General features: G+C 42.3%; 1 protein-coding gene across 2 annotated transcripts in view; it reads right to left on the bottom strand.

Moving 5' to 3' along the window:
• The window catches only part of PPP1R12B (protein phosphatase 1 regulatory subunit 12B), a 182,070-nt gene that overhangs the window by 149,724 nt on the left and 4,439 nt on the right, over positions 1-27,907 (bottom strand). Inside the window, exons 1-2 of one of the 2 annotated variants that reach the window (XM_025211374.1) lie at positions 16,818-16,851; positions 9,614-9,813 (exon numbers count right to left, since the gene is read on the bottom strand). The gene's annotated coding sequence lies outside the window, so the exon portion shown is untranslated. Of the gene's footprint in view, positions 1-9,613; positions 9,814-16,817; positions 16,852-27,907 lie in introns of those variants that run through there. The other variant, XM_025211373.1, reaches the window with a different exon arrangement.

Genomic DNA, 27,907 nt, shown 5'->3' with positions numbered 1-27,907 from the left:
CCAGCAGCACACGGAACTGGAGTGGCGGTATTGGCCCTTCAGGGAAGCTGCACATGGAGGTGCAGAGCCCGGTCTGGCCAACAGCGTCGCTGGCAGTCCACGTGCCACTGGTCAGGCACTCCATGTCTTTCACCAACACCTCCTCCCTCCCTTGGCCCCCCGCCAGCTCCCGAGTCAGCTTCTCCCCCAGCCCTGCCCCATAACCCCCACTTACCACTTCACAGGCTCCAGGAAGAAAAGTGAGCCTGACCCAAGCCTTGGGTGAGTGAGAGCTTCAGGTCCCACCCTTCCCCCTCCAGGCAGGGCTAGGGATTTCCTGCTCTTTTTGCAATCAGCTCTTGCAGGCTGGAACTCTGCCTGCCTGCAGAGCTCTTTGCAAAACCACGGATATCTCTGCTGAAAGGTAAAATCCACTTTTTCTCTGATAAAAATAGGAAATCTGTGGTTTTCTCTGTTTTTCTGTGGGAAATGGTAAACTCAGATCCTGCTGATAATATATGGAGGGCTGGGAGTGCAGGGGCTGTGTGGGACATGCACTGAGGCAGCCTGGGGCTCCCTGCTATGAGGCAGCTCCCCATACTGGGGTGAGTGGCAGCTAGTGCCTAAGACCTGGTGTCTCCCAGCCAAGCGGCCTCAGGCAACCCACAGCTAGGCATTCAGTGGACTGGTGGACATGCACCTCCTTGGCCATCATTTCTGCTGAGAGAGAGAGCAGGGGAGGAGGGCAGAGCATTCTCCTGCTCCACAGCAACAGGAGACAGAGCACAGGGTGAGGAGAGCATGTTGCCACTGAGCCAGCTGGAGCACCTGCAGGCTATGCCACCTTGCAGCCCCTCTCACTGAAGTGCGCCACCCCACTCCTCCGGCAGGCAGAACACCAACATCACCAAGGCAGACAAGATTGAGAACAGCGAGTTACTCAGGGAGAGGGACAGAGGCAAGGGGCAGGGTAGCCAATACCTGCTCTGCTTGCCATACGGCAACACCCACAGGTGGCAAGCAGTGGTCCTGCTGGCAGCCATCGCACCCTGCCCTGTTTCCCCTTCCCTATCGATCCTCCTCCAGGGAAAAATCTGCCTCGGCTCGGTTCCACAGCCTCCTCATCCCACCCCAGCCCCAGCACTTCGATTTACACAGCACAAACTCCTGGTAGAAGGGGCAGACAGAGTGCAAAGGCAGGCTATTTTAAATGTTAACTAATGCATTAACAGGCAAGTCATGCCAGCCAATAGTTTTGAACAATTATTCGATTGGTGGAACACACACACACACTTACACTTCTAAATTATTCCAGAAAGAAAAACGGTCAAGAAATGTCTATATTATCTGGAAAGTTCCAACCAATCGAGTAACTTTTCAGAACTGAGGACTTTAAAACCATTGACTGGCACAACTTGTCCGTTTGCCTTACAATTAACATATAAAATGTTTATATAGATATTAATAAATAACTATGTAGAAATATAGCGAAGAACTAAATCCATTAGAAAATATATAATAGAATATATTTTCCATGGGATTTAGTTCTTCACTATATTTCCACATAGTTATTTAGTTAATCATATATTTAGTTATTCACTATATTTCTTGAATTACATTCAGTGACTTCCAGTGTGTTGGTTTTTGTGATTTTTTTTTAAATTAAAAGTGGTTTGAAAGTTTCAAATTGAAAAAGTGAATTATTATTTTTTATTAAGAGGGGTTAAAACTTTAATTAAAAAAAGAAATGAATGGCAAAAGAAAGCCTACAGCTTTTGTATGGAAATTTTATAAAAGAGTACACGAGGGAAAAGCAGTGAAAAGCAGGTGTAAAATTCAGCGATTGTAAATATGTAACTTTCAGACAGAATGATAAAACCCCTCTTAAAGTCTTGTGAAATGTGCCCAGCTGTAGTAAAAGACTCCTTAATAATGATTCCAAGTCATTGTCGTTTTCTTCTACTTGTACATCAGATGCTTCTTCTGATCATGCTTGGAGCATAGAAGGTTCCTCTGATGAAGATGCTATGGCAATAGGAATGGAAGAAAACACTGAAACTCAGGCTGGCAAATCTTCTACTTCTTTCACCTTCAAACTCAACTTCTGCAAGCAATTCTGACTTTGAAGCTTTATCTCAGCAGCCTTCTGCTTTCAAGCCTCCTTCAGCCAGATCTTGGGAATCAACTTCTTGTGAAATCTCCAGCTTCACAGGAAACACTATTACACCAAGGAGATCAAAATCACAGTAAAATATTTCAAGATTTTTTGGACAAGATTAATACACAAGAAAAATGTGAGCTTGACCGGATGTTTGCTAAAGCTGTATATGCAAGCAATTTGCCTTTTCACATAGCAGATGTGAAAAAGAAAAAAAAATCCTACATGCAGGAATTTTTTGCCAACCTACATCCAATCTACACATAACCAGGCAGAAAACAGCTGGCTGGATATCTTCTTGATGAAGCTTTTGGCAAAATACAAAGTAGTCTCTTATTAAAGAGGCATCTCACGTGCCCATTGTATCAGATGACTGAAGCAATATTCGGAATGAAAGCATAATTAGCTTCATGGTGACAACTTCCCAGTCACTATTCTATAAGTTCTTAAGCAGTGTAAAACATCGCCACACACCCAAGTACATAGCATTACAGTTTGAAAATGTTATTCAAGAACTCAGTCCTAAGAAAGTATTTGCTGCTGTAACTGACAATACCGCAAATATGAAATCCGCTTGAAGTACTGTGAAAGAGAAATATCCTCACATTCAGTTCTATGGTTGTGCTGCTCACATACTGCAACTTTTTGGTCATGATTTCAAAGGTTTACAAACATTCCATTCTCATCACACAAAAGTGAAAAAAATTGCCAAGTTTTTCAAAAATGAACATGTGCCAGCTGCCGTGTTTCCGCGTTGCCAAAAACACTACATACTTTCGACATTGAGCATAACCAGTCCTACGCGGTGGGCTTCAACAATCAAATGTTTGCAACTTCCAGTTTGCAAGAGAGCGTTGGAGTCAGCTGTTGTAGAAAAGAGTGTTTCTAGCATCTGTCTGCAAGACATTCAAACTGACATTTTTGATGAGGATGTCTTTTGGGCGCACAATTTCAAATTTTTGTCAATGCTACCACCTGCTGTCCAAGCTATACAGAAGTTAGAAGGGAACAAATGTACACCTGCAGGTCTCAAATACATGTTCACAAACTTTTGGCATCATATCACTGACACTTGTAAAGAATCTCTACTTTCAACATCTGAGAAAAAACAAATAAAATGATGGCGAAAATAAAGTGTCAATTGATCACTGATGCACACAATGCAGCTTACCTGTCGGATTCGTGTTGTCAGAGAGAGAAACTAACAAGTGAAGAGTTAGATGCAGCATGTGAACTAATAATGAACTTGGCCAAGTTTAAGAAATTTCCTAATGACCAATCTATTTTGACTGAAATAATTCATTTTAAAATAAGAAGTGGTATATTCAACAGTAAAGCAACATGGTCATATTCATAGAAAAAGGACATATTACATCAACTTGGTGCAAAGGCTTTTATCCTCCTTGATCATTAGTGACTATTTCTAATATCCTGTTAACATATCCAAGCTGTAGAGCTCGTACAGAGAGTAACTGGTCAGTTTGGGGGAACACTCAGAGCAAGAACCAGAACAGGATGAAAACAAAAAACTGCTGGGAAGATGGCAACTGTACATCGTAATCTAAGGTTAATAAAAAATGTTTCAGACAAAGATGAATTAATATTTTTCAAGCATAACTTCTGAGTCTTACTCAGAAGAAAGTGACAGTGAAAAGAATGAAAGTCGAGAAGACATCAAATAAACACAGATGAAGAGTAAAAATAAGTTTAACTTTTATAATAATTAAACTTAAGGAGATTTTTTATACTTCTTTTATCTTGACAAAAATACGTTTTCAATTTTATGGGAGATTAATTTTTTTTGGTAGTTTTCTTGACAGAAATACAATTTTTATGTTTTTTGACATTTCTTAATGGAAATTTGTGCTTTTTCTGTGTCTAGTGGTTTTACAAGAGATTTAATTGTGAAACGCATTTAATTTCAACATTAAATAAGGAATTACTGATTTTTAAATGTAAAAAAGTATTATTTGACCATATTTGACAATTTGACCAATATCTGACTGAACTGTATTTGACCAGTCAAATACCCAACCCTAATAAGAGTGCTGTAGACTCTCCAGTACCATACAAGACTCTTAACTGCCCATTTGTCTGTGTAATTTGTTAGTGTTGTGAAATTAATTGACCACATGTAAGAAGATATTTAAGGCAACCCTGCCACACCAATGACGAATGCAGCTCAGAGTATATTCCATTTCTCTCACTGAACAGATGTTTAGTTTACAATTAGCATGTCAAGCCGCTCAGTATCATATGTTCATGTAATGAAATAGTACCAGGTTACATAGGTGTTGGGAAGCATTGCTGTCCAGGGAGTTTTTAATAATTTGCAGTGCTTAATAAAAAGAAGAGACAAGAAGCTTCTTCCTTTGGTTGCCCCCTTATGCCCTGATTTAGCAGGATTTAAGCATTAAAAACTACCTTCTTTGGAGATGCAGGGTAAAAAAAGGATAAAGGGATAACTGGTTTAGCTTTTATGGCATGCGGACTGTTACTATGAATAAACATAGGCTCATAAGGGAAGAACACTGCTGAGTTGGGTCCATTGGCTTGAATCCTCACCAGTTTCTGGCAAGCAGAATAGTATTTAGCAGCTCAGGTTTTTTTACATGCAGAAACCCCCCATTCTGGTGAGAACTGAAGAAATTAGAAAAAGCAGAGTTAATGAAAAAAGGAGTCTGACTCATTAATTTATCTCCTTCTCTTCAGCCTCCCAAAAGGTATGTTACGTTACTCCTTCGATCTAAAAGAAATACTGCTACTAAAACTTTCTCCAGTTTATTCATGCAAATGTTTTTAATTCTTCTACAGACTTCTTATCCAACATAGTTCCAAGTTCAAAATGTTGCCATCACCTTTGAAGCTATATATAGCTCTGTCCCCATACATTTGTTCCAACAATGATACCAACCTCTTCCACCCACTCTTGATTTTGGCACCATCTCCTCTACTCCTTCCTCTCATATAGCCCTATATGCATCAGTACAGCCCCTCTGCCCCTTACCAAACTGATATCCAACATCAGGGCTGGACGGGGACCCCGAGTGTTCAATGTAGGCGCTTGAACCACCTCCGTCAAGTCCAGCCCCCTGCCCAAAGGGGCTCGGACAGTAAAGAAATTCTTCCTTACTGTCCGAGCCCCCAAGGTCTGGAACAGCCTGCCACCGGAGGTGGTTCAAGCGCCTACATTGAACACCTTCAAGAGCAAACTGGATGCTTATCTTGCTGGGATCCTATGACCCCAGCTGACTTCCTGCCCTTTGGGCAGGGCGCTGGACTCGATCTTCCGAGGTCCCTTCCAGCCCTAATGTCTATGAAATCACTCTCATCTATATATATAGCAAAGGAGTTTGCATGCAGCTTGCTTGTTACAACCTCTTTTCCCTTACCTGTTTTTAGACTGAAAGCTCCTCAGAGGACAGACTGCCCTTAATTGTTTAAGCCCCCTGCAGTAGGCATTACTACACAAACACAAAAAAGGCTAACAAAGGAAGAAAATGGTTATTTAGCATTTTGTTTTTAAATGAAACTATTCCCCTGGAAGCCTGAACTAGGTTTCTTTGGATCAAAGATTGCTTGAACTACAATAAGTTTTGCATTGCAAGTGAAGCAATTGAAAGGGTTTGATTTAGTCTGTACCTGGTTTTGACAGGTCCTGGTGCACAATGCTTATACAGCACCTGGTATCCTTGAACATCGCTAAGACAAAGGTTCTCCACCAACCCTCCACAGGCCAGCTGAACATCCCTCGCACTATCTACATATATGGGGAGGCTCTGGAGTATGCGGAGCACTATCCGTATCTTGGCAGCCACCTCTCTCAACAGGTTATCATCACTGAAGAAGTCCAGTACCAGGTCAACTGCACCAGTGCCACCTTTTTCAAGCTGCAACAACGTGTCTCCAAAAATAGAGACCTTTGGAAGTCAACAAAGGCCCTTGTTTACAAGGCTGTCATGCTGACCACGCTCCCCTACTGCAGTGAAACCTGGATCATCTACTGACGCCACATTAAGACCCTCGAGAGCTTTCAGCAGCGGTGCTTGCATCGAATCCTGGGGATCAAATGGGAGGACCACCAGACCAGCAGCAGATGTGTCCTCCATGAAGCTGCGTCTACCAGCATCAAAGCCTTGCTCTTGAGAAATCAACTCTGGTGGGTGGGCGCTCCATCTGGATGTCTGAGAACCACCTCCCTCGCCAGATTCTCTTATCCCAACTCTCTATTAGCCAATGCTCAAAGGTGACCAAAGGAAACAGTACAAAGACACACTCAAGGTCACCCTCAAGCACAGAGGCATCAACACCAACAGCTGAGGAGGAGCAAGACACTGACTGTTTGGTGTGGCACCACCTGGTCTACCAAGGTGTGCACCACTTCAAGGCCCAACAACTCGATCCTGAGGCAAAACGACGGTGGCAGAGGAAGGAGAAGGAGACCAACCTGGGCTGTGAATCCCACTCCCCCGCACAACAACATGCCCCCATTGTTGAAGAATGTGTGTATCCAGAATCGGGCTCCTCAGTCACCTGAGGAACCATCAAGCCTGACGGGACGTCATCCTCAACTCTGAGAGACGGCCAATGGTAGGGAGTCTGGCATCAGGCTGCCCCAGCCAATGGCAGACTCATTATGTACCAAGCTGACTGTCAGCTGGGGCTGGAGACCAATTTGGTTCCTGGCCACAGCTGACAATCAGATGATTGGTTTAGCCTTGATGATACAGTAGGAGCCTGGGACCCACTGCACCAGCAAGTAAAGCTGATAAGGACCTAATCCCTGATCCCAAAATCATGCATCTAACCACATGCATGTGACATGGCAGGACATAAAGTTATTGGAATTGAGGATTAGGTTTTAAGATGTCCGTCTGTCAGGGGTCTATGAAAGCCATGCACATGCTTCATGTCTTTTACAAAAAAAGACAAGAAAGAACATTTGATACTTAATAAAGGCTAGTAAAATATAAAATTACTCAAGTAACATGTCCATCACCAAAGTATCTGTAGCATTTTGAAATGCCCGGATTTGGAAAGGATGCTACCACATACTACTGGCTGAAAGTATGTTTCACTGCTGCAATATACAACTAAAATTAACATAGGATTAGATTAGAGAAAGGATGAAAGAAAAATACATCATGTTTTCAGTTTATCCATTTTGAGTACCTGTCATAACTAAGTGGTGGTGGACGGGTCATTTTCAACCTGGAGGCATGTGGGCAGTGGGGTCCCCCAGGGCTTGGTCCTCGGGCCCGCACTGTTCAACATCTTCATCAGCGACTTGGACAAGGGGGTGAAAAGCACCTTGTTCAAATTCACAGATGACACTAAGATCTGGGGAGAAGTGGGCACACTGGAAGGGAGGGACAGGCTGCAATTGGATCTGGACAGGTTACAGGGGTGGGCGGATGAGAATAAGATGGGTTTCAACACTGACAAGTGCAAGGTACTGCACCTGTGGGGGGAAGAACCAGCAGCATACCTACAGGCTGGGGAACTCCCTTCTCATCAGCACAGAGCCAGAAAAGGATCTTGGAGTCATTATAGACTCCAAGATGAACATGGGCTGCACCTTCTCATGCATCCACAGATGCATCACGAGCAGGTTCAAGGAGGTGATCCTCCTCCTCTATATGACACTGGTCAGGCCGCAGTTGGAATACTGCATCCAGTTCTGGGTGCCACACTTCAGGAGGGATGTGGACAGCATTGAGAGGGTCCAGAGGAGGGCCACTTGCATGGTCAGGTGGCAGCAGGGCAGGCCCTACGAGGAGAGGCTATGAGACCATCACTGAATGCACACCCTGTCTACTCCTGCCAAATCCTAGACAGTAAGGCAACATAGCTGGCTTAGCATGGTCCCCAAATGTGCAATCCAGCATGCCTCTTCGGCTCTGTCCCTGGTGTGCTTCTCAGAGGAGCGGCAAGTACATTCTAATTTGGTTACACTAAAGTCAAGCTTTGGTATGCATTGAACAGGAGTGAGTGAGCAGGGCATGCTTCTCAGCAGCAGCAGCAGAATCAGCACAAAAGAAGTGTAGACAAGCACTCGGTGACTTCCCAAGTGTCATGTAGGAAGCATATAACTGAGCCAAGAGTAGAATACAAATCACTTGATTTATTCCTTAACCTTGGTCAAAAGACATTTATACTATTTTTGGTCTCACTGATGTGCATCTATAATATCCTACCTCTTAGGTACTCTAGGGAACATATACTATAATTGGTTGTACGGTTTATATCTAGGAAACTAGTAAAGTAATTTTAGAAGCGATTAAATATCTACTATAACCTGAGGAATGTCAGCTGTGCCTGAAGATTTTAACTATTAACACCCTGATCTGTGATAATTGGTAGTGCCATGCCAACATTACACTAAGTTTTGTTGATAGCAAGATTTAATAAATGCTAGTTAACTAACATAAATATGTGCTGAATAACATCTGACTCCCTCTGACTTAGCTGTTTCATGGCATTTAGCAGAAAAGTAACATGTCAATACATATTCTAAAAGAGCAGCACTCAACAAAAAAAAAAAAAGGCAGGTTTGGTGGCAGCTGAACAGCATCAGGGTTAAATCTGGGAGTGCAGAGACAGGAGTTCAGAGAAAACAAAAAAAATAGTACTCCCAAAATAGCCTTGCAACTGTCACCACTAGCAATTGTCAGCACCAGAAGCATGACCTTGCCATTATGTTCCCTGATCACAGTTCCCCACTTAAAGGGCCATTTGTCAAAATGGGCACTTCCAAAAATTCCACTTCCAAGTGATACTGCATTTCTAACACCATGGGTTAATTTTGACAGTGATTTTGTAAATCTAAACCACCATCACATTTCCTGCAAACAATAGCAGGGTTTCCCTCATGCACTGCCCAGTCCATGTTGCCAAAGTCAGAACACCCAGCTTGAATACACTGGCAGGCACCCACATTTAAAATTCACTGCCATTCTCCTTTCAGATCTTCCTATAGTCCATAAATCTAGAACTGTATTACAACTAAAATATTGGAGACAACATTGATTTATGTATCATATAAGCAGGTGTGTTGTCCCACGCTTTGATGTTAACTGGATGGCTCTTCTCATGTGAATTTAGTCTTCCTAGGACATCAGGCAAAGACTAACAGACTGTTTACTGTCCAAAAATAAAATGGAAAACTTGAAATAACTGGCATGCATATTTCCATGCATCAAAAGAAGCCCAATTCTCTTAAAAAAAAGAAATCAATAAAAATACACTAGGGTAGGAGGAAAAATGAAAGTGGGAAAGTAAGTGTCACTGATGTAGTATTTTCAGGATGATAAAGCAAGACAGTGTATCAAGTTGCAATACTGCAAGGATAAGGCCAATAGTTAGTGCATAGGGTTCTGGGTTCTCGACAGACTTTCCATTGTTTTCACATATGTTCCTGGGCAAGCCTCTTCAACTCTTGTTGAGTTTACCTCACTTTCCAAAGTGAATACATACCTAGCACAGGACTGAAGGGGTCTTAAAGCCTTGTAAAATTCATTAAACTCCTTGGATGAAGGTTGCTATGGATATGAAAGACTTCAGTCCTTCACTGGCATGCTTCGCTTTATCCTTAGTTTGTGTATTATCTGCTTTCATCAGATTAACCCTTCGCATGTCAATTCTGTAGCAAAGTCTCCCATGGGAAATAGGAGCTACTGGAATAAAGAAAAGAAAAAGATCAGACTGACATATTCACCTGAACTTCTGCTGGCTAGGAAGAATATTATGTCACTGCCTTTGAAAGATGATATGCATATATTCATAGCATTTTTATTACCATTACATAATTAGCAAAGACCAGAGGTGTAAGTATTTCTATGTAAACAGCAGCCAAGATCAAAAGATCTTTTATTGAGGTCTGATTTCATCACAGTAGTACTTCTATACTCGCACAGAATAACACTGGCTTGAGTTATTCTTTCACTTGCAGTGGAATGATTAGAAAAGCACTACCTACATATCACTCAGTCCCAAAAGAACATTTTCCCCCTTTCTAAATGTACTGACAAAAATTAGTTGCATGGACCAGACTGTGCGTTTCTTAGACAAAGTGCACTACCCTGACAGGCCGCCAGGGAGAGACCACCCATGGCTCCATATGACAAAGTAAAGTTTTTGCCTACAAAAACTCTTCTCTTTCTGAAAACAGTCCTTAAGGTGACACCCTGCCCTGCCTTCTGCCTGACTTTAGATTAGCATGGCTATCCACCTTTCTGTACAAGAGCACTAAATAGATGAATGGCACACATTTGATGGCAGTGTATGGCAATGTCTGTTCTTTCCCCATCCTCTCCCCCGACATGTAAAAAAGGGTACACTGGTACCCAAAACCTAATCTATGTCCCTCCCAAGTCAACAGTCCAATAAGAGATACTGCCCATAAAAATCTCTGCCACATATCTGATGCAGTTTGAGTCTTAATTACAGTATTTACAAGAATTATTTGTGTTTTAGACCAGAAATCACATTGCCCTGTCTTTATTCACATAAAACTAGAAAACATCCTTGTTAGCATAGATGACTACATGTTTGTACAGAAGCTGATTCATTTAAAAAGTAAATTTTCTTCCAAGAAAACAAAGCAAAAATAAATAAATAAATGAAGTCACAATTCCACATGGCCTCCTCCACTTGGGTTCACAGAAGTTTCTGCTTATGAATCTTATTTAGTTAGTCTATAAAGATAGTCCTGCTTTAAGCAGGGGGTTGAACTAAATTACCTCCAACCCTAATTTTCTATGATTCTATAATTTATCCTTCTGACTTCAGACTGACATGGCTAACTACCACTCTCCAAGGACCAAGCCATCATTTAACAAACAGGTTTGTTTCCAAGGGTTTAACTCGCACTACCATGTGTTGATTTAGTAGCTCGAAGGATTCTTTCATGGTGCTCGCCAAGTTAAACAATGCCTCCTTTGCACCCTGTAACTAGGGCCAATTACTTGCCCTCAAGCATCCAAAGGCTTTCTTGGGGCACTCAACACTGCACCCCTTCACCGGCATAACTACTCCACCCCTATGCTGGGGTCTCAGGGTATTACAGCTGCACAGGCTCAGGTGCCTCTCCACAGGCGTGCCTGGCCCCCACTACCACTGGGGTCTTACACCCCCATGGGCTCAGGTGCCTCTCCCACAGGTTTGCTTGGCCCTGCTACCCTCCAGTCTTAATGACCCACCGGATGGTGGGGGCTGGGGTTATCAGGCGCCCCTATCCACCTTTCACCAGGGAGGTAACTAGCTTGGCATTTCTGGGAGACTGTCCTGCCACAGTCTTACCCAGGACCAAGCAGGTCTACCTGCACTGGTCTTATTCCTATTGGGCTATGTGATGTTCCTGGGCTGTTCTCAGTCCTAGGACTTCTATGGCAGCCTCCTTCTGCTGGCCGCCACCTTCACAGCAGCATGCACACTGACTAGGCCCTACCCTCTGCCAGCTGTGACGTCCTCTCAAGGGGGAGGACCTTTGGCCTGTTTGAGGCCTGGCCCTGCCTCCAGGCCAGTTGGGGTGCCAGATGGCTCTCCACAGCCCTGGCCTGACCCTTGTGGTGGGCTCAATCGCTCTTTGGCCTTTAGGCCCTGGCCCCCTTACATTGACCAGTCGAGGGATAAGAGGGCTAGCTTAACCTCTGCTGCCCTCTGTGGATCAGAGGGGTCTCCTTCTGGGCCCCAGCATATGGCCATCTCCCCTTGGGCTTGCTAAGAGCCTTGAAGATCTTAATAGACCAGCCCTTCTCTCAAATGGGCTCACCTGAGCCCTAGGCCTCACCCCTGACAGCTCTTATCAGGGGCTTGCCTAGCCCCTGTGCAGGCCTGCAAGCTGTTAGCCCCTTTGCTAGGCTGAGCCTTGCTGTTACATTAGGCCAGGGGCGGGCAATTATTTTGGGCAGAGAGCTGCTTACTGAGTTTTGGTAAGCCATTGAGGGCTGCATGACAGGCAGACCAGGGCAGATTAATATTAATTTTCTGGGTTTTTTTTAGGGGCCCTGCGGGCCGGATAGAATGGCCTGGTGGGCCACATCTGGCTCCCAGGCCGCATTTTGCCCACCCCTGTATTAGGCCCTGGCCTGATTCCCGGGACTAGGAACCCCACTGTGCCCATAGGAACCTCCTGCCATCCCAATAGTTCCTTCCTGACCACTAAGGTGGTCTGTGAGCAGCACCTCAACCGCGTGATGCGAGCAGCCGAAGGAGCAACAGCAAACTGCTGCTTCAGCCCTGGGAGCCAGGATGTAAAATGGCTACCTCATCAGGACTGGCCTGCACCTGCCTGCTCTCAGCCCTTAAAGTGACAGAGCACCAATGGTGCTCCCCCATCACAAAACACACAAGATATACCTTATAACAAGGCCTGTAGAATGAAGGCATTAACTGCTGTGCTGGCCTCTATGAGAACATTACCGTAACGGGGCAGTCTGGGACTTTAAGAGGGAACAGGCAGCCCTGCTGAAAAAACCCAACTGTGGATGCTTAGACAGTGAGGAAGTGTCCCACTAGAAGCCTAAAAGTCCCACAGAAGACAGCAGAAGGCAAATGAGTTGAAGGAACAGTTTGCAGGAAGAAGGCAAACTGCAACCCAAACAAGCTCACTACCAGGAAGGGGTCATGCTACTGTGCCAAAGGGTCCCTGGTACTGCAGCTGAACAGGGCTGAAGAGCTTTTGTTTGTTGGTTTGTTTGTGGTGCAAACACTGTGTTTATTATTTGGAGGACCAACTGTGGAGCTCTTCCAAGGAGCAAAGCCAGCCTGGAGGAGCCAGCAGGCTAAGCAACCTGCTTATAAAAACTTGCTAAAATGTCCTCAATATTGCATGGTATGCATTGCTACAGCTGCTTCAATAGTAAGCTCTGAACCCTTCACCTAGGTGGTGACAAAATAGGACACCTTCGCTATCATTTCAAAAAAGGAAGTTTCTATTAATAAAGTGCAAACACCCAATTCTGTAGGAATAGATGTTCTTTGGTGTTCATTTGCATGAATACAGTTTTGCAGAAAAGCCACACAGAAAACTTCAATTTCTAAAAGTTACATAAAAGTCTCAAAATATAGAAAATGCTGCATCAACACCTTTTTAATTGAAAAAGGCTAACACTGGATATCCTTAACAATATAATCAAGGGGGGAAAAAAAGTCGCAGCTTTAGCTTGAAAGAAACAGAACTAAAACGGTGTCAACTTTTCCTATGCACATCAGGGCAAACTCAATTAATCTAGTCTGCTGGAGCAGAGAAACTGATGCGCTCCAGCAGCCTTCTGCATCATGTGTATCAGTGTCCCTGCACGGAAAAAACGGCAATGGGGAGGTTTGAAATAAAACATATTCAATGAGCTTTAATTCAAAGCACCCTGCCGCCATTTGTTCAGGGCAGGGACACGCAGGGATACTGATCCACGTGACATGCAGGTGCTTTTAATTAGCACAGCTCATTAATTAAAACACCTGGTGCTGCGTCTCAAAGCAAATGTAAAAATGCCCACCTAAAGTATTTTTAAAACAGTTTACTCCTGTACCAGTAGTAACCTAGACAAGGCAGCCTGCATTCTGTTAAAACTTGAAATACTACAGTTATTAAATCAAACCAATGATTTCATTTAAAGCTAGGTCATTATGTCTACGCTACACTGGAGTCACAACAATAGCTGCAGTTCACATGTACTCACACAGAACAAACATTAAGTTAGCCAAAATTTGAAAAGTACTAATTTAGGTGAAGGAAGGAAGTGAACTGCATAATAAGGAAAGGATTAGGGTAGGAAAAGGAGAGAAACAGGAGGAAGAATGCAATACGTGCAAAATTTAAGCAAGTTAAAGTACTCAAGAATCCCTTGAGTCCATGATCAACAGGAGTAATAACTTGGGCTGCAGTGGTTTAGATCTGCTGGAGAAAAAACAAGCTAGAGCAATCAAGAAGCTAGACTGTTCTTAGTGGTGGCAGATGACAGAACAAGGAGCAATGGTCTCAAGTTGCAGCAAGGGGAGTTCAGTTTGGGTATTAGGAAAAACTCTCTCGCTAGAAGAACTGGAACAAATTACTTAGAGAAGTGGAATCTCCACCCTTGGAGGTTTTTAAGGCCTGGCTCAACAAACCCCTGGCTGGGATAATCTCGTTGGGGACAGTCCTGCTTTGAGCAGGGGGCTGGACTACATGATCTCCTGCAGTCCCTTTCACCTCTACTTTTATGTGATTCTAAGGAAGAGAGAGCAATGAAGATCGAGAAAGGAAACAGCAGTTTTGAAAAAGGTACAGGTAACTAAGAGGACTACACAAAATGTTGTAAATTAGGGTAGAAATAGGGGTTTAATAGTAGCAGCAGTTGGAAAAACTCAAAAGGAAGGGAAAACAGTAGGAAAGCAACTAAAACAGAGGTTGCCACATTCATTGTTTTTACCATTAGCAACTGTGACACTGGAACATTTGTATTATTCTAACATTACCAAAAATAAAGAAAAGGCAAGGCAGCCTGCAGCTCACACTAGAACTTCCACAGTACAATGAATGGGCAATACAATACAAATAGCTTCACACCATTACAGTAATGCTATTAAATAAGATTACTTTTTCATGTAATTTTGTTTTCAAAATTAATTAAAAGCTTAAGTAGCAGTTTGATTTTTGTGTAAAGTAGAAATGGAAAGTGGTGTTTTGTTTTTTTCTTTTGTGTTTTATTTTATTTTGGGGAGTATTTTTTGTTGTTTTTTGTTTGTAGCACAATCTACAGCTATTCAGTCAGCATATATGGTTCTACACCCAATGACTACAGAGGGTATTCCTTGTTCCCTGTCCAGGTCCTGTGATATCAAGCCATTTTCTTAAAAATAAATAGGGTTGAAAGCTAACCGAAAAAAAACCCCTGAAGGTCATAGGCTGAGTAAACAGGAGACAAGCCGATAGGTACAGTACAAGAAAATATCTAGCAGAAAATATATACATTTTTCTATAGCAACTCTTAACTAGTGATATAAACATTTGTTATATGCTGTGAATTTCAAGTTTGGGTGAAGGACAGCACAATCCAGAAGTCTTGAGGACCACACAGACCTTTGCTACTTGCCTTTTTCAAAATGAAGTGGTCTTCTTTGCTCAGACTACCTCAAGGTGATCTCTACTGAAGAAATAAGCCACAGAGCCCTGGAGAGCAACCACCACTGGCCAATCAGCCATTCAGAAATAAAACAAAAGTTGAAAGCAAGGATGGAATGTGTTTCTGGTAAGAAAGGTGGCATCCAACATGTATAGACTAGAATGTTGAAGGGTACAGGAAATGCATCCTTATTTAAACTATCATTATGAAATCTCCAGAAGCAGTTAAGGACATAAAAAATAGTGAGCTCAACTAACAAGAGGGCAAATCCTTTATCTGAATTCTGTAATCAATATTTGAAAAAGCTGCATTACATCTAAGCAATTCAGAGTTATGTAGTTTTTTGTACATACTGTTGACCATGTGAAAATTAAACACAGTGCCCAACTTAACTGTTATGAATAGTAACTTGTTACAATATATTTTGTTCTAGCATTGGACTGTTCCTGGCACTACTCATTTTTGTAAACAACTGCCCTTCTGCATTGCATTTAATATCAATTTTAGCTTGCTTTTATATTTCACAAGAGCTGAAATGAACTAATGAATTGCAGGAGTTTTTTTAAAGCTTTGAATGGAAGATACCACTCGGAAGCAAAGCAAACTGCTATCTAGCACATAATGTTTAAAACTGTTGGAAACTTAGTTGACCACACCTGTGTCTTGCGCCTTCTTTTGAAACATCATTTCAAAAGAACGGACACTGCATTTGATGCACCTTTCAGCACTCCCTGAACACTGCATGTACTTGTCATGTGTGCGCTCTGTTTGTTGTCAAAAACCAGGGCCGTCCGTAGTGGGGTGCGAATCAGGGTGACTGCCCCATGCCCCGCAGTTCGTGCCATATAGGCACCTCCACAGCCAAGAGCCACTCACCACCCCCCTCCACCAGGCCCCGCACAGGCTGATATACCCCGGGCCTTACACCTCCCTAGGGCAACTGTCAAAAACACCATGGAAAAGACTAACTTGGTCGAAGAATTTACATTTCTTCCAGTATTGATAAGTTCAGAATCAAAATTCTTAGATGGCACTGGGCAACTTACTTATATTCAAAAGAAAAAACAGCATTATAGCCAATTATATTAGTAACTATCCTGCAGCAGAGTAATGGAGCCTTTGTTACAGTGCACTGATCTGAATATGTATAGTTTCACATAACCCACCCATTCCCTTCCTTCATTGGTGTCATGACCCAAAGGGTATGATTTTGTGTGTGCTTTGGCACTGCAGAATTATTTCCCGCCACATGGAGCTTTCTTTGCATGGTGCAATTCTCAGTTGCATAGAGAAAACCCCGGTGCAAAGGAGTTCCTACCACCCGTATGTAAATTTGTTTCCCACTATTGGCTGTTTCTAAATTATTCCCACGTGGTGGCTAGCGATTGACTTGCTAGCCGCATAAGAGGCTTGAGCAGTTTCCGCCCAAGTTGGAGGAGGAGAACTTCACATCCATCTCGTGAAGAACTCTAAGCGCGCTGTGGAGCCTAACAAACTCCGCGTGTGCCTTAAAGGAGGATACAGGGGCCTGATAAACCTCTAGCCTCTCCCCGTCGCTGTCTGATCCCTTGACGTACCCTTCCCTGCGCGCTTTCGGTCGGTCCACGGAGCCTAGCAAACTTCATGTGTGTGTATCCAGAGCTCTGTCCAGGTTGTTCGTGTTTAAGAGGCTCGAGTTTTCTGCTGGTCTTGTTCGAGTTTTGTTTTCGTTTTGTAACTGCAACTCAAGAAAGTTTTCCTGCCTGCACCGCGACCACCTACGGTGTAAGTAAAATAATCTTTAATCAACCTCTATGCGTCAGTGCCTAATTCTAGTTCGCCGTGCCGACCCTTTTCCCCGGCCCACGTGCCCGGGCTGCTGGCCACAGCCCCTTGGCCCCGACAATTGGGACAGATCAATGGTAAATTATACTGCATTAAATAAGATGAGACCATCCTTTAAGATCTTTATTTCTTCGTCTCTTTATTTTTTTGAGTGAATGTTTCACATACCCTTTGGAACACAGGTTTAGGAGGATGGGTGTTAGAGGACTCTTCTAAACAGAGCCAGAACTTACACAGTTAAGAGCATTAAGATGAAAAATGCCAATTTTTAGCGAATCTGCCAGTTCAGAAGTAATGAACATACAGTATGCAGTACAAGTTCAAAATGAGGAGGAAAGCTAAACCAGAGACCAGACACAAAACTGTATTCTGAACAGGTTGAAATAATTGAATAAAGCTCCCCAAGAGACAAATCATACTCACCTGTTCTAGCAGACTCAAGGGCATAGTAGGCTGTGAAATCACCATGGTCAAGTGAAGACATAGCCTACAGAAGCTAGTCAATTAAGACATCCAATCACAAGAGCGTTTCTATAGAAATGACACAAGACAGCACATTTGACCATGTCTTTCAAGTGGGACCACTGAAGCAGGCATTAAGACTCCCTTTAGTGACTGAGCAGCAAGACCTACACTTTTCCAGAGTTGGCACAGCAGCTCCAGTAAATTTTTCTGAGAACATTGTTTGGGAATTTCTCCAATACAGCCTCAGCATTATCTGCCCAGTGGGAACTTGATTATGTCATTCTGATAGAACTAGGGGAAAAAGTGAGATCAGGAAACAAAAAATGAAAATAAATAAAGGGAAAAATGGAAAGAAGTCTATTAATTCCCAAATGCTTCTATAATGCATTCTAGCTCAGATCCCAAAGTGAATGTTTGATAAATTTATAAAGCAAAGAAGATCCCCTCATTCATTATCAAGGTTGTCATCTCTGCAGGAAAACATTTTTTCCCAAACCTTGCAAGTTTAATGAAGCAGAATTTAATTACCTGAACTTGGATATGGACACACCTCTTTAATATGCCCTTTTCAAGGTTTTTTTTTTTTTATATATATACATCATGCACTTTTCAAGAAGCATATATGTTTCCAGAAAAATTTCCAGTGCTTTACTTTTCCTGTGGGAAATTTTCCATTTTTGAAAATTCATTGTTTCATAAAATTCATTAGTAACGATGAATGGATGCCAATACAATGTTAGGCAAGCTTGACATTTTCAAAGTTGTAATGAATGTTTTTCAGGTGATTATCCCTAGGAAGTGTGAGAGAGAGTACATACATGTTTTACTGATTTGTAAACAGGAAGGTAAATATACTCTCAGAATAATCCAAACCAAAAATCAAGTTATGAATTCACCCAAAGACATCATTTGGCGGGCAGCAGAGATATAATATGTCTCCTCTCACATGGTGGAAAGGATACTTGTAACACCCAACTGACGTCCAGGATTGCTCTAAGGAGCCTAAGCATTCCACCAACAGCAGCTTCTTGTGAACGGAAGGGGAAGGCTTTCAGCAAAGACAAAGAGGAGGAATAGATTAACAAATAAACACACTGCTAAGCTTGTTTCTATTTCTCAAAATCTCTTGCTTCTGGAGAATCAGTCAGAAGCACAATTAGTGAAGAAGATGCAGTGTGATGGTAAGTTGCCCTTGTCCATCGACTCATTGGTAAAACCATCCTTTAGCAAAGGAGAATGTGGTTCAAGTAGTTCTGAATCAGATTTGCCTCAATCTGATTCTGAAATGGAACTAATAAGAAGAGCAAGTGATTCTACAGATAGTGACAGTGAAACTGGAGGTGCCGCAATGACCTTAGAGCTCTATTTAGGGCATTGGAAATGTTTCTGGAAAATTTTCCAATTCAAAATTTTCCACAAAACCCACATCTCCGCCTTTAGTACTTAAACATGTTTGAGTTCCATCAACCAAAAACTAGTTCAAACCAGACCTGCTTAGCTTACTGAGCTCCTGGTAGCTAAGAGACATGAGAAAGGAGGAAAAAGGAAGAGAAAACATAAGCACTGCTGCCAACTCTGCCATCTATTTGGTGATCTTCCTAAGGCTGCAGCCCTGAATGGATGCAAATAGCCAAGAATCCCAGGTTTGGGGTTTTTTGGTTTTGTTTTAAAACAACAAGAGGAGAGAGTTCTCCAAGCAAATGGGCTAGGATAGGCTAAGGTAAAAAGGGCAATTAAATATATATCTTTGCAGTTTAAAAGGAGTCTTGCTTAAGTTAATGGTCCCTACTTATTTTGCTAGCTCTAGACCAGCGTTTCTCAACCCATGCGTAGTAACCCAAAAGTGAGTTGCAAAAATATATGAAAGGGCTGCGAGCAAACTTTAAAAATGGATCAAACTTTAAAGAAGAAAATGGTGAAAAGTTGTGGCTTTTCTCCTGCAGGCTGAGAGAGTTCTAGCCTCCAAAGGGCTGCTTGGGACACCTCTGCCCCACACACTGGGGGTGGGAGGCAGTGGGTCAGGAGTGAAGGGCGCTGAGTCGGGACTGACCAACGTTTACAAATGGGTCCTGGTACAAAAAAGTTGAGAACCACTGCTCTAGACAACAACACTGAGCAAGTAAAGCATTGTGAGCAATATCATACTTCGCTGCCTGACACCCTTAGTTTTAAACTTTCCATTTTCCAGTGAAAACGAGCAATGTGGTAGTGACTTACAGGCAATATACTGGGGGATCACCTATTTAAATCAATCTGTTTTTTGAAGTTTGAATACCTGAACGTAGCAAATGGTAAAGAAGGAACACAAAGAGAAGGAAGTGGCCAGTGGATACTAGTGCGGCCTGTGAAGAAGCAACTTTTTTCCCTAATAAAATGTTGAGATGTATTCTTTAGTAACAGAAGAATAAAACTCAGACACAAAGACAGAAATTCATACATTTAGGCTATTGAAATATTTCTATATAGATTACTTCACTGCTTTCTGTTTCTCTAGAGGAAGAAGTTTATGGAAGAAGATGATGACAGAATGTTGGCGATCACAAACCAAGTCTTTTATGCTGATCAAGCAAACCAAATCAATTATAAATGAGTGTTCAACTAGGTTAACGGGGTAGTATTTCTTAACGTAGCACATAATTTTTCTCTGTAGATCTAGTCTTGGACAAGCCTAGCATGCACAAAACTCTCAGTCTTGAAACTGGCTAGTAATGACTTTGAAGTGCTAAGCATTATTGTTCAACAGGTCAGACTAACAGGAAATGAATGATAATTAAGGAAGTAGAGGTAACTAGTCCCATTAATCTGAAGCCAGGTAGGAGGCAGGGTAAATTCTTAGCATCTGATGAAGTAAGATACTCTTTACAAAAGATTATGCATCTCTGATTTAGTTGTTCTAAGGCGCAAATTTACCCTGCCTTCTAATTAAGACGATCCCATTCTCCTACTGAGCCAATTCATGATAAAAAGACCCCTTTAAAAGTTCAGCTGTACCAAAGCAAAATACTAGGAATGTTCTCAGCTGCCAAGTCAGGGGCCTTAATGCAGCCAAATCTTCTGCTGAAAGATGTAGTAAAGTAAGGAAATAAAATGCAAAACAGGAATTGGGAGAAACTAAAGCAGGAAGCAACTAAGCTAGTTTTGGCAATTTACTAAAATCTTTTGGGTAAGTCACTTCCCCCCCCCCCCCCAACTTTTTTTTTTTATTTGTTACTGCTTAAATTGGTGAACAGTAATAGCATGCATTTAGCTTCCTGAAACACTTTTCCTTGTTGATACTGGAACAGATTTCTAGGCCCAGCAACAGCACACTAGGAGGATTTGACATTTTGCACGTGTTCTTTCACAAACTACATTTGAAAGTTGTCTCAGTGTGACTATTTTGATTAAGCTTACGATTTCTCACTGAAATTGTTTTCTTTCATATAACTTGTTACTTGCAGTCCTGTTGGTTAACTGTATTGGCAAAGTGCTCCATGTGTAGGAATAATTTGTCCTGTATCATTGTAATATAGTTTTGCCAGTAGAACTATGGATAAACCATGGTCTGTCAGTCAGGGATCACACCCTCTTCATACCACTGACCAACCCAACTGAAAAAGCAAGTTTGCAGGATTCCTCTCCCTGAATGAGAGTACACTATACTGATAATTGTGCACATTTATGCTACTGTGACCGCAAGTGGGTCTACATGGCAAGTTTTGCAAATATAGCTATAAATCAGGAGTATTAATAAGTCACACCTATGCTGGCAAAAAATCCCTCTGCAGGCAACTTAACAAAAATGCTTTTGTTAGTGCAAGTGTTTTTATTTGGAGAGGATACTTGCACAAGAACTAATGTTGCTGATCTAAGCTACACCTCCACTAAGGGCTTTGCTGGTATATTTAACCATATAGCTATATCAGTCAAGCTGCTGTAGTGAAAGTGTACTCAGCCCACACTATCGGGTCATTCTGCTCAACTATACCAATGTTGTTAAATCATTGCAACGTGTGCTTAGACAAGCTCCTGCAAAGAGTTAAAATACATATAGCATGGGCTAAAATTCACTCACATGACCCATATTCCAGAGAAAAAAAATCCCTCTAAAACTGGTGTAAAAACAGGGCAATTTGTCATGTATAAGTGCCCATAATTAATGTCTACAAGAAATATATGAATAAAATCCTTTGCAACCTTCCCTTGGAACAAACTGACTTGTATACACAGTCTAGTCTGCAGTAGGCAGGTCAAGAGATACGCTTTATTATCTGGGCTTCTTATAACTGTTTAATTAAAGGCTGCATTAGTTTAGTTAAAATTAATGCAACTATACAGGGGGGATCTTTTCTACCAATTTAAAAGTAGGCTTATTCTCATTTAGCTTGACTTGGGATATTTACAACCACAAACTAAACCAATACAAACCAGTTTTAATTTGCTAGGAAAGAACCCAACGAAGAACATCTTGAATTTCAAAGCTTGTCCAACTCTATCCCAAATTATGCACTTGGTCTAATAAAGTATGCCCTAAGATATCTTCGCCTCTCTCATAGCAAAAAGCTCACATACAAAGCTGCATCAGTTCAACGAAAATCAGTACAAAAGCCGCCTCTCAAGCCTCAGTTACTTGATAGCACTCATATCACAACCTTCCAAATCAAACTGAACCTAGAAGTGCTGAACAGAAATAACAGTGCCTGAAAGACAGCAGGGATAAATTATAAATAGGATACAGCTTCAGACAGATTCTGGAAGTGGACGGTGAGCGTTCCAGTGTCAAATAATCCCTGCAGTTCTGACTAGCAGAGTGGGGCCAGGTTTCTGTTTAGCCTGAAGAAGGCAATGACACATAAAAGGCTGATAGCAGGTGGCCATTCTACATTCTGTACATTTCACTAAGATTTACAACCTAGAACGGATGCTGGAAAAGAAAAGCTGAAGTCACTGTGTTCTCAGCAAGGTCAGCATACTGCATTATGGAAATGTTTGTAGCGAGACACTGTGTGTTACGGCTGCATTCAAGTTTTTCCCACTTACAACAACAGTTAAATCCCTTGGTTAACAGTAAAAAGAAAGTGTTTATGAAAGCCAAAAATTATACCATTTGTACTTAGAACAAAGAATTACTTTCCAAAGTACTTACAAATAAACCTCTCCTTTAATGAAGCTGAAAAGACTCTTGCAGTTTCAGTGTGGTGTCACGTTTCATAAAGCATCTAATATGAAGACTTAAGTTTAAATCCCAAAAGAACTTTGTGCACAGGCTTTTTCTAAAGAAAGCCATTAATCTAATTCTTCCATATACTACAAAGTGCGAGAAGTCTGGAATGCCAATTTCAGTGTTAAAAAAGAGAAACCAAACATTGACAGGCAACCAGAGAAACTCAGACTAGTCTGGCATCCTGCTGCTCCTAACCCAGAAAACAAGGCAGGCACATCCCAAAGCAACATGCATTATGGTGCATACATGCACACTGGAGGGGAAGGGGGGGATCTCTTTAGAGTACTGAAGGATCTTCACAGGACCCCATCATCTAGGGGGGCTTGTAGGAACCTGTAAGTCAGAGATGGGCAATTATTTCGGGCGGAGGGCCGCTTACTGAGTTTTGGCAAGCCATCGAGGGCTGAATGACAGGCAGCCAGGGGCAGATAAATATTAATTTTTCTAAATTTTTAGGGGCCCCATGGGCTGTACAGAATGGCCTGGCTGGTCACATCCAACCCACAGGCTGCGTTTTGCCCACCCCTGCTGTAAACAGTCCTCATAAGTATTTGTACATCTATTTAAGTTGAAACTGACAGCTTTCAAAACCCCAAAGTTCATTCATTCAGGTTTCCCATGAACTTCTTGAAAGAAGAAGCATCCTCAAAAGCTGAATTCCACATCTCTTCTTATCTACACTGCACCTTTCATCAAGGTCCCTTTATGAATCAGTAACCGAAGCCCAAGGAAGGAGACTGCATACATAGCAACATCTGAAAATAAACTCCACGCTCAAATCCCAGGATGCATGCTTGGCACTTTCAGCATGTTAAATCTGTACGATCATCACTAGGTCAAGCAGCCTCATCCATTACACGGAGATTTGAGGATGGCAACAAAACATTCCAGAATGACGGTTGTGTTTGTTTTTAATTATGCACTATGCCAATCCTGTGGTGAAAAGCTTTTTCCACATTAGTTTTAGCATGTGTAGGCCCATCCCTTCATTCACATACAAAAGACAGTTATCTTGGAAAGCTTGTAATTAAAATAAAAACCCCCATTCATTTTCATGGTGGTTTTATACTTCTTAGAAGTTGTTCTAATATGCATACTCCTAATGCATAGGCTTTTCGAACTTTCTGCCTACGCTAATCCTCAATGAAGCACTAGTTCATGAGGTTATTTTTACCAACCCAGTGTTACATTTTTATAGTTATTAGTGATGATCTCAGTGCATTAGAACCTCTGTGAAAAGCCTTGTGAGCGTTACAAGCCATCCAACATCTCATCTCCATTTTTTTAAACACAATCTCTAGCTACTTTCTTTATGAATATTGCTCATCAAAGAACTGAACACTAAGCTTGGAGTTTATCATAGGAATTTTTGGCTATTCATGTTATAGCACAGACTGTTAAAGCTGATCTAGGTTCTATTAGCAAAACAGGTCAACGCGCATTTCACCCCTAAACTTTCAACAGGTTTCCATAGCTGTGGCTTCAGCCACACTACAGCATAACTATGGACTAGCCATTCATTGAAGATATCGGGAAGTAACAGGTACTACTGAGATTTCTGAGTCAACATTTCTGGATCTTCAGTCAACAGTGCTTTCAACATGCAGGAAAGTTACTGGAAACCAGGTATCCAGCCTTTATCATTACTGTGCACAATACGACAACCTATGTCCACGCAGGGTTTGACAGGCACTTCTATTAGCAAAACAGGAGCTTTCTGAAGAATCTAAGCTTTCATTTGACAACATACCTTATACATGGAAAGTTGCCTATCTAAATGTGAACAGAGTACAGATACAATAATGGTTTCTACAGACAATGTGACTTGCTCCTTAGAACTTTTCTGTTGCAGCAACTGAATTAAGTGATTTGATTCTTGTCAGTTTTCACTGAGAAAACCAAAGACCAAAAATGCATCAGTTGCTTCGGAAAACAACAAAAACTGCAGACTGCTGTAGTCACTACAGAGAACTAAATAGAGGAGGCTGGAGAAGGAAGGAATCAAGCAGAGATGCATGCTGCCTATCATAATTTCTTCTCCAACATACTGACTTACGATATTCTTGCCCACATTCCTACTTAAAAGGCTAGATGTGTGCACAGAGGCTGGAATGGGAAAACAAGTGTTCTCTCATGCATCTTCAATCAACTGGGTAGGGTTGGCTTCAACATTTCAGACAACCAGCTATCTGGAAGCTGACATATGAGAGATTGTCCCAACAGAAGTCACCCTAATAGGAAACCCCTATAAATGGGGGTAGAGAGGATGTTTGATTCTCATGTGGGCATTACTGTGCTCAATTAGGCCCCATCTCTGGTTTCAGTCTAGTTAAACAGTTAGACCTCTGCTATTAAGTGTCTGACAAAATTGTCAAGCTCTACTTGTGTCCATGAGGACTAGTTAAGCAGATAGGTATAAAGACTGAAGGTAAAATCACGGTCTAACTATACCAAACATATCTAGGAAAGAAAATAGGGTGGATAGTATTCCAGAAACAAGAGAACATAAACCTAGTCAAGCTAGTCAAACAGCAATTATTTACATTTTCATCAGTCCTTTTCTGTGGTATTCAGCTAGCTCCACAGAAGCACAATTAGCATTCAGAGAACTGGTTTTTGGCGAATGAGAGTATGAGATAAACCAGACAACTTTCTTTTCTACTAATCAACCAATGGAGCATCAAGCTGTACCTTTAACAGTTTTATGACATTTCTATTTGATGGACAACACAATCAAGTACAGCATACAACTTACTTAAACTTCAGGTGCATGACTTGGAAAAGTAGATTTATGAAGGGTGATGGCAAAACTGTGTTCCACCTTGACTAGAAGAAAGTTCTCCCTTAAAAGTGTTAAGTAAATTTCTTATGTGATGTAGCTATTTAACGTAAAATGCAAGGAACACAGGAGACTGGGAGGAAAGGGGGGGCAGAAGAAACTTCCTGGGTCAGCATATCATCTGCTACCACTGATAGCTACAGTATATAACTGCTTTCATAAAAAGAAATCATGCTTCATCTTATTGTTGTGGGGGGTGGGGAAGAGAGAGGGGCAACCTAAGACTGCACAAATATCATGTGTGAGAACTTAATCAAAAAACACATTCAGTGCTTTGTACAAACAGTATCAGTTCTCATACTTCAGGCACAAGCTAACCTTTGTCTTGCAGCATTGATAAAAGCTTCACATATAAACGTACAGCTATTCCATAAACACTCTTTGACAGTTCCTTGCACTTCCTTTCAAGCATCAGGTATTGGCTATTGTCAGACAGGATAACAGACAAAAAATGAATTATGGATCTCCAAGCCAGTCACTCCCATAGCCACTGCTTTCACTTCTAGGAGATAATGCTCCCTATCAGTCTTTAGGAACAGAGGTGGTCTTTGCCTATTAGTAACTAGCAAGGATCTCAGAACCTTTTCTAGATGCTGGAAATGTGTAAGTGGGCCATTCCAAGTCTCCTGAATTTTTAAGTTTTCTGTGTAACTGTACAAGCGAGGGAGGGGAATCTCTACCCTGTGTAATCCCTGCAGTCTCCTGACAGCTAGGAGAATGGGAAGGTGGCCTCCACTATGCTACCCTTCCCTCATCTCTTCTATATGTGGTGGTCCCTCAAAGTGCTCCAGTGCTTTCTACTTCTCAAATTTCCTAGACCAGGGCTGTCCAACTGACAGCCCATGAGAGACTAACGTATGATAGGGATAGACACGGCTGGCTGGGAGCCAGAGACCACTCCAGCTGCATCAGCACACAGTGTCTTGGGGCTCCTGCTCCCCCCCATCCCCTCTCCGCCCCCCATTTCTGCTGCCTGATCCAGCCCCATGGAGCAGTGCAGTATGGTGTGCACCCACTGTGCTAGGGGACCTGGCATTCTGGAGTGCCTATGCAGTGAGGTGCCACAGGGGAGCCTGTAGGGAGCTGAAGGTGAGGCAGGGTTCTGTGCTGCACAGGAGCAAAGTGGGGGAACACCTGCATGCACACAGTGCAGCAGGGTAGGAAACATTCCTTAAGTATGCAACATGCACCCTGGGGGGTCCATGGCCACCACTACAGTGGCCTGCAGCGTACAAGACCCCCGGCCACTTAAATGTTGGAAGACAACTGCAAAGTAAAACTAACGAATTTCTTTACAGTTTCACAAATGACCGCTGGGCACTGAATGGCAATGGAAGTAACAGGTCTGAATGTCATTCTGCAGGTGCCTGGCAAAGTTCTAAGGAAGATCAGAAGAGTCACTGGAGATGCCTACAGACTTTAAAACACAAAACTGCATGGGCTTCACATTTGGAAAAGTGTCTTTACAACTAGGAGAATAAAATAAAAATAAAAACAAAATTTTAAAAAGGTTTTAATTCTGGAAAAAAAGTTAATTCATTCCACATGTCATTTGCTAGGAAAGTTCTCAGATCCTGCTTCCCATTACATATAAAAAGTGAAAAATAAAGTCCAAACTGAAGTTGGTATTTCTGGCTAAAAACACACAACACTTTTGAGGTGGTTCTAATTGAACCTAGTCAAAACCTGAGATAAATGAAGTGCTGCACAGCCCTTTACAACATACCTTGTCCCTGGAATGAATGACAACTAACTTAAATTAGTGCAACTGCCTCAGAAAAGTGTTCTCAGAAACTTCACAGGTAGTTAAAGTAGAACAGACATGTACTAGGATCCCAAATTAAACGGCTTTATCTCAAGAGAAGTCCCATGTTGTTTTTACTCCCAGACTTCCATCAGGTAGAAGTTTGGCAGAAATTTTTCACACCAGCTATTCACGCGTGCTGCCCAAGACCAGAGGTGCACCAATACATCAATCCATGTCATATTAGCACCAATAAAAGGAGAATTGACATTATTTGAAATCAGCTTTTTTTGGCTGATGTGCTGATAATGTAGCCAATAAATGTCACGTGAATGCGCACAGCCACAGCTTGCACATGGCCAACCCAGCAGCTTGGAATACAGTGTCCAGCTGGTAAGTCTGTTGTGGGGAAGGAGTGGAGGGAAGGGAAGCAGTGTGTGTGTGTGTGTGTGTGTGTGGGGGGGGGGGTGGGTTGTGTGTGTGTGGGGGGGGGGGGGGGGGTGCAGATCAAGAGCCCCTCCCCATGGTGAGAGAGGGAATGGGGGATAAGGGAGTGGGGCAGGGGCTGGGGGGGGGGGGGGCCCGCCGGGGG

The sequence above is a fragment of the Alligator sinensis genome, unplaced genomic scaffold, assembly GCF_000455745.1.
Source record: "Alligator sinensis unplaced genomic scaffold, ASM45574v1 scaffold773_1, whole genome shotgun sequence".
Taxonomy (NCBI): domain Eukaryota; kingdom Metazoa; phylum Chordata; order Crocodylia; family Alligatoridae; genus Alligator; species Alligator sinensis.
The sequence above is the reverse complement of the archived record's forward strand: the minus strand, read 5'-3'. Positions and strand labels throughout refer to the sequence as shown.